Source organism: Tasmannia lanceolata, unplaced genomic scaffold, assembly GCF_043159265.1.
Source record: "Tasmannia lanceolata isolate RefF3 unplaced genomic scaffold, GAP_Taslan_0.1 ptg000003l, whole genome shotgun sequence".
Taxonomy (NCBI): Eukaryota; Viridiplantae; Streptophyta; class Magnoliopsida; order Canellales; family Winteraceae; genus Tasmannia; species Tasmannia lanceolata.
Window position 1 is genome coordinate 37,113,576 of NW_027518680.1, and position 7,861 is coordinate 37,121,436.

Consider the following 7,861-nt stretch of genomic DNA (forward strand, 5'->3'; position numbering starts at 1 on the left):
AGTTACCTATGGTGCCTTCTCCTTTGACTTTTCCTTTCTTATCATCTCCAAAGGTAACATCTCCACCATCCTTGAGTGATAGGGATGCAAATTGAGTGAGATCTCATGTCATGTGTCTAGAGCATCCACTATCAAGGTACCATGTGTTCTTCTTATTATGGCTTTTAGGGCATACCTACATATGAATAGGCAAGTGAGATCCCTTTGGTACCCAAATCTTCCTAATCTTGCTAAATTCATTTATTTTTACTTTAGTGTTCAGCTTGATTTTATCTTGTTTAGCATACATGCAAGCAACCTTATAATGTCCTTCTAGACCACAGTAAAAGCAAGTTTTAGTACCACTAGAAGAAGTCTTTACAAATTTATTTTTATAGTTTGATAATGTAGTATTCCATTTATGTCCAAGTCCACTTTTATCATGTGACAATCTTTGAATACTAACAAGCCTATCCAATTTTAGTGAACCATGTTCAAATTTTTCAAAGAGTTTCTTTAACTCATTATATTCATGAGATAGTTTACTATTTTCATGCATTAGCTTGTTGTTTTCAATAGATAGTTCCTGTCGGTTTTCATTTAAAATCTTGATGGAAGCATTTAGATTATGAATTTCAATTTTATATTTTTCATTTTCATCATCTAAAAATTCATGATCTTTCTTTAACCAATCAAATTCCTTTGTCATGTTAGAAAGAGAATTTTCAAGTGATGCATTTTTATCAAATTTAATTTCAAGTTCATCATGTGCATTTTGTAAGGAATCAAGAACTTCTTTTAAAACAATAACATCATTTAAGGTACTTACCTCTTGATTGTCATTTGTTGAGGCCATGAAGCACACATTTTTTGCTATTAAACAATCTTCTCCATCATTTGGTTCGCCTTCACTTTCATTTTCTTCATCCCATGTGGCGGTCATTCCTTTCTTGCCTTCTCTTTTCCTGAAACGATTGTTTGAGGTAGGCTCATTGTTGAGTGGACAATCCGGGCGAATGTGTCCAGGTTTCTTGCATCCATAGTATTGGGATTGATATGATCCGTCACCGAGCTCTTCTTTCTTCTTGAATGGAGGATTGGTTCTTCTATTTCTCATGCCTCCCATATTCCTTTGCAAGAACTTGATTCTTCTTGTTAGGAGGTAGGGGTGGACATGGTTCCGGTTCGAACCGAGGAACCGAACCGAACCGGCACATATGGTTCGGTTCGGTTCCATATGTATATGGTTCGGTTCCGGTTTAGAAATCCGGGAACCGGCGGAAAATCGGTTCGGTTCTGGGTTTGGGATTCCGGAACCGAGAACCGAACCGAGAACCGACCCTCACCTTTGCCACTCCTCATTTGATAAAATCACCCCTCTCCCATTTTAATTCACCCCCTGTAAGTTATAAGTTTTAACTTAAAACTAAAAAGTAAAAAAACCAAAATATATATATTCACAAATCACACAAATCACAAACAAAAAGAAACCCTAGTTTTTTTTTCTCCACACCACCGCCTCCACTCCCGCCGCTCCCTCCTTCTCTCTGTCTCTCGACTCTCACGTTCTCTCGCTGTCTCCCACCATCTCCCGCCGCTCCTTCTCTCCGATTCTCTCGCTCCGAGTCTCCGACACTCCCGCAAGGTATGATTCTCCTCTCTCTCTATCTCTATTTTCTTCTTTTTTCTAACCCTTTTTCTCTCTTCACTCTCTTTCCTTGTTAAAGAAGATTCGAACTTTCAAAGAAAGAAAGGAAAGAGCGAGAGAGAAGAGGAGTTTTTGGCTTTTCGGCGGCCGGATTTCTCCGATCGAGCTTCGAGTAATTTTTTTCCAGATCTCGGCATCAGAGTGAGTTTAATTTCATCAATTTTCTCCAATTTTTTTATTTATGTTGTTTGGGAAAAACCCTATTTCTATTTTTTGGGGAAAACCCATATTTTATATGTGATATCATATACACTTTTCTTCTTTTATCTTCTATTGCTTGGTTCCAAAATTGTTTTTTTTTCCTTCCTTTCAAAAAAATTTGTTTTTTCAATGTAATTGTTATTTCTTATCTTCATAGATTGATTTAGAACAAGTTTTTTCTCAGCTCCTGGTGAGTGGTGACGATACATCCAAGTTTTTTAGGTGTAGCTGGCTTCAAGCCCCTGTTTTTACAGGGAGAACCTACTTGGAGCTACTACGTTCATATGACATCATTGGATCCTTCTGAAGCACTAGTTTTATTACTGGTTTTTTTAATTTTTACATTCATATGACATCATTGGATCATTCTTGCTTATGAACTAAAAGCTTTAGAGGTTTTTTCACCAGTACTCTTATCTCTTTGCCAATGCCAATGATGATATGTCATTATGATCGATGGTTTTGTAAAATTCTTGCCCCCTGCAATGAAGCTTATTCCATGATTCTTAAATTTTGGAATCAAGCAAAGAAATATGGGTGAGCAGAATCTCTATTCCTGGTTTCCAACAAACAGAGTGGGACCCAGAGTTATTTTCATTCCTAGCTCCACGATACTAGGTTGTGGGGCCTACATGACTGTGATCCTAACTCACTGTTTTGCAGGGCCCACCTTTACCTTGCACAATCATCCAAGCATAGTCCATGTATTTGGAGGTGTAGTAAATCCAAGACCCTGTTTACAGGGTGAACCTACTTGGCCTAGCTACATTTCACTTGACATCAATGGATCTAGGTGATAAGGCAACACCACTATTGCTTAGCTGTTTATGACAAGGTGATAAACCCAAGCTACTTGTATGTAAATTGCAGGTGGACAAAGCCCTGATGGAACTTGCAGGACCCAAACTTGCCCCCTCTTTCTGCTTGTTGAATGGCTGCTCTGTATGTTGCTCATTTTGCTACTCTAAATAGCATTAGCATTGAAATTGAGAATTTACAAGTTATTATATGGTGGGCATGGCCAATTGAATATGGTGAACTTAGTAGCTCTGATTTTCCTGACCGGCCGTTGGGTGAATGAAACATCTATTGTGATATCTTTATTACTATTTCTCATAGTACTCTTCATGGGGCTTATATTAGGTGGCTGGATATTATTGTGGATATTATTGTCTGGTCTGTTTTCCTTCGTGCTTATCTTCACTGGCTGGTTCATTATTGGTTCCTACTTCCTACTGCTTCAAGATCTTGTCTTCCTTCATGCTATCAAAATTTACTAAATTTGATGATTTCTGTGATCCTAGCTTTGCAGCATATAAATGTTATTCTAAAATTCACTATCATTTTGCCTTTGTATTCAAATTTGCAAATTGCTAGATCATTCAAGCCTCATATCCTTAGCATGGTTTTTTGCCAATTTCCACTTCCATAGAATTCAGGATCCATGTCACTGTTTTAGCATATAATTAGTAGGTGATTGAGAATACTCTACATCTTAGAGATGTCAGAATACTCGAAAAGGATCTCTTCACTAGACACATCGAGCGTGAGTTTTATTAACTTGAAAAGGAATTGTTGCAGATGACCTATGAATATTCAATAATGGATCTTGTGTTTCTGGAGGGATGTTGTTACAATGTTACCTATTTGACTTTCAAATTTAATGACTTGTGTGATAAGGTTGAGACTTGAATATGTGCTCATGCATGCAATGTTATTGCATTACAGTACTCTTCTACTGTCTATGATGCACAAGTGGAGCAATTGGTTGAATAGATATATCATATATGTAAACAGAATTTTCTGAGACTTTGGTCCTGGGCAATGGGCATCGTTCAAAAAATAAATACAAAAATTGAGATGGGAGAAGGGCCATTGGTGAAGGTTGGGTAAACCCAGAACCGAACCGAACCGAACCGGTTATATATGGTTCTGGTTCGGTTCGGTTCCATATATATATGGTTCGGTTCTGGTTCCAATTTCAGGGAACCGAATATATATGGTTCGGTTCTGGGTTTAGCCCAAAACCGAACCGAACCGAACCATGTCCACCCCTATTAGGAGGGCTACTTCATCTTCCATGTCTTCCTTTGCCTCTTCATTATCACCTACATTGCAAGCAAAAGCAACACCTTTTCTTTTTCAATTTTATTTTCAATTTCGGGTGCTTTTGTTTTAAAAATCATCTCATGGGTTATCAAGGACCCTATTAGTTCATCTAGGTTCAATGTGTTCATGTCCTTGGCTTTGGTGATTGCGGAGGTTTTGGATTCCCATGATAAAGGTAGGGATAAGGATTTTGGTCACTAAATCTCTATTTGAAAATTGTTTTCCAAGTCCCCTTAGTCCATTTACTAGGTTAGTGAAACTAGTATACATGTCGGCAATAGTTTCATTGGGTGTCATTTAAAAGAGTTCATATTGCCTAAATATATGATTCATTTTAGATTCCTTAACTTGGTTAGTTCCCTCATGTGTAACTTCTAGGGTGTCCCAAATTTCCTTTGCCGAATTCAAATTTGAAACTCTATTGAATTCTCCGGGTGACAAAGCACAAATAAGGGAATTCATGGCTTTGGCATTGTAGTTTGAGGCTTATTGTTCGGCTTCGGTCCAATCATTTAGATTTCTAGTGGGCAATGTATATCCATTAAAAATGGCTCTCCACATTTGGTAATCTTGGGTTAAAAAGATTTTTATTTTGTTTTCCAAAATCCATAGTTGGTTCCATCAAAATAAGGTGGCCTAGTGTTTGAGTATCCTTCATGGTATTGAGGGTAGTTTGCCATTTTATTTAGAATCTTTTCTCTAGACCGGTTAGGGTTCTAAATAAAGTAGAGACGAGGCTTTGATACCAATTGAAATAAACAAGAGGGGGGGTGAATTGGTTTAACCACTAATTATAAAACTTTCTTAAATTAATTATTAAACCTAATTTGATTTTTCTTCTCTTGATTAAATTTTGGTTAGTTCAAAATAAAATAAAAAACAAAATGAGTTGCCAAACCAAAATCAAGAATGAAAGTGCAAGACAAGGAAAGAACTCACCGATGTATAGTGGTTCGGGCAAAGCCCTACTCCACTCTTCTTAAGATCGTCCTTAAGGATTTTCACTATTGTGAGACCTCCACGATGCCCGGCTCCGAGGCAATTACAATCCAAGGGAATTAAATAAGGATGCCATTCCACCTTTACAATGACTCTCCTTTTCCGTCGAGTTCTAAGCGCTACTCCGTAGGGTATTAAGATAGGATGCTCTAGCCACCTTTGCAATAATAGAAGATGAAGATTTTGCTTGGCTTCTCTTGAAAGCTTGATGCACATTGTTGTTCCTTTGATTGCTCTCCAATATAGGTTGCAAGTGAAGGCCTAAATCCAAACTCAAAAGATTTGCAAGTTGCAAGGCAAGTTTGAGGAGAAGAAAACAAATTCTCAAGCTCAAAGGATTTGCAAGTGTTTGAATGCTTAAGGATGATTTTCCAAATATTCAAGAGAGGAAAATAATCCTCTTGAATGAGCATTTATAGCCTCTTGACAAAATATGACCGTTTAAGATTATAAAAATCAAAAACCAATTTTTAATTCAAAAACTAACGGCTATATTTTGAGCTGTCGCGAGGTTCTCGGAGTTCCGAGAACCATTCTCGGAGCTCCGAGAAATTCTTGGAGCTCCGAGAAATTCTCGGAGTTTCGAGAGAATTTCTCGGAGTTCCGAGAGAACGGCCAGAGAATGGAAAAATTCTACTGGACCATTTCTCGGAGTTCCGAGAAAAATTCTTGGAGTTCCGAGAAAATGGCAAGAAGTGAAAAATACTACTAGACCATTTCTCGGAGTTCCGAGAAGCCTAAAATCAACAGACTTTTTATATTTTTTGTTGCTATTTGATTTTGGGCTTTTGGAACTCAATTCCTAAGATAATTTGGAATGTTATGAGGGTCCCAACGTGTTGGTCCACCACATAACCATTCACTAAACCCTTTAAGTTCTTAAGTGTTTTTGAAAACTCTTTTGAAAAACCCTTGCTTTGACTTATAAATCTAAAGAGAAAAGATGTACAATGAAATCTAGGTAACCTTCAACTTTTCTTTAGCCTTGGTCTTCAATTGGTCTTCCATCTTGTGTATGCTTGCTTGAGAGATGATGTGAGCTCCACTTATCTCCTTTGACTCTTGTTTGGTACATCTTCAAGCATGACCATGTGGAGTGTTGGTTTCTTCAATGATCAACCTATCTTAACACAACACTTCAAGGCAAATTGATTAGTATTCAAGAACATAATCAATTATGTTTAGAATCATCAAAACAAGCTAGGAGAGTAGACCCTTGGGCTTACAGGAAGTCTTGCTGCTGACTAGATTACCTTGTTGAGTTTTCAATGTAGCAAACCTCTACCCTTTCTTTGTATAAGCTAACTCTTTGACTTAGCAATTACATGAATCTCTTTCTCTAGGCCACCCTTTTAGCTTTTCAACCTAGCGGGTCTTCAGATTCTCATTCTTTTCTTTTCTTTCTGTTATATTTTTTCTTTTTTTACCTTGAACCTTTGTTTGTTTTACCAGAAGGGCTTTCTAGGTAGGCTTAGGTTCAAAGGGGTAGGATGTTTCTTTAATTCAAACGATTTGGACCGAATCTGGTCTAGCCAGACTTCCTACGTACCTCAAAAATAGAGGATCAAGTCCGCGTAGTTCGTTTTGGGGTTTATCATAGAATGGTTTGGCTTTTTAGCTTTAAAATTTTGAAAGGGGGATGATTTAGCTTTTTTCCTAAAGGCTGACCGAACCTGAATTGATCAGGTTGCCTGCGTACCCCTAAAGAGCTGGGGATCAGTTCATGACGTAGTTCAGGTGCATAAAATGCCCCTGGTTTATAATGTGGTTCAAAGAATTGTTTGGTTTTAAAGTGTTGGCTCAAAGGGCTCACAAAAGGATTTTTTAAACGTTGGGATTTTGGCTATAAAGGGTCAAACGTCCAAGGATGGCCTCCTGGTGTTTTAACATGTAAGCTTTTGAAAAATAAGATTCAACGGCTTTGAATGTTTTTTATCGAGGAGTCTGGCGGTATTTTCAGGCAAGTCTTCAACCACGACGCTCCACTCTCATCTCGAAAATCTCGGATTTTATGTTCAAGATTCTTGAATTATCATTAGTCTCCAAATGCTGAAGACAATTCCATATTCAATTTATCTTATTGACTCCATCATCTGAGTCTTTGATATTCTTAAGAAGCTATCTTAGGGACACATTCCCTTCTCCTTTTTTCTTTCTCTCATACTTTTCTTTTCTTTTGAATATTTTCTTTCTTTGGGACATAAGAACTGTCCGTAATCATGAAATATTCCAACTCGGAATCTCATCAAAGATATGCAACCCAAGTGTTCTTTTGAGGCTCACTCTATGACTTCATTTTTCGAAGAGTTTTCTCTCAATTTCTCATCAGCTCCATTGGATGCCTGATGTTCACTTCTCTCAAATTCTTTCTTTTAGACTTAATGTCTAAAGCTGATGGAGTCTTGCTTTCCATCACGACAGGACATTTACCCGGTTTATCCTTATAGGATCAAGCAGGACTACCTCAAACCTTTCTAAATAGGTTTATCAATTCTTTGCGCTCCTTTGGAGATAAAGTTTTGCCAATCCATCTTTCCCGAGCTTCAGATTTTGATTCCACTATCAAAAGCTTCAATTTCTTCTTTGAGTGGCTATGTTCAACGCTCTTCCTCTCCTTTGATCATTTTTCAGATCTCGAGGGAAATTTCGTCTGCATTCTCATCCGATGAGGGTGTCTTTAGTTTTTTTAAACATTAGATCTAAGAATGAATCATAAGATATTGAAGATACATAATCAAATGCTTTATTGAATTGCCAAGTACATTAATGACTCTTGGAATGCCTCTATGGACTTTACATCTGCTGTGACAGAAGACTGGACTCTGACTCATTGAAAAGACTGACAAACACGACAGACACACACAT

The 7,861-nt window shown here is 37.6% G+C and overlaps 2 non-coding genes across 2 annotated transcripts; both read left to right on the top strand.

Moving 5' to 3' along the window:
* Positions 1-2,084: 2,084 nt before the first annotated feature.
* On the top strand, positions 2,085-2,198 carry LOC143870182 (small nucleolar RNA Z278). The gene has a single exon (XR_013244974.1). It is a non-coding gene; the product is annotated as a small nucleolar RNA Z278 (small nucleolar RNA).
* A 374-nt stretch (positions 2,199-2,572) lies between these two features.
* On the top strand, positions 2,573-2,686 carry LOC143870183 (small nucleolar RNA Z278). Its single transcript, XR_013244975.1, has one exon. It is a non-coding gene; the product is annotated as a small nucleolar RNA Z278 (small nucleolar RNA).
* The last annotated feature ends 5,175 nt before the right edge of the window (positions 2,687-7,861 follow it).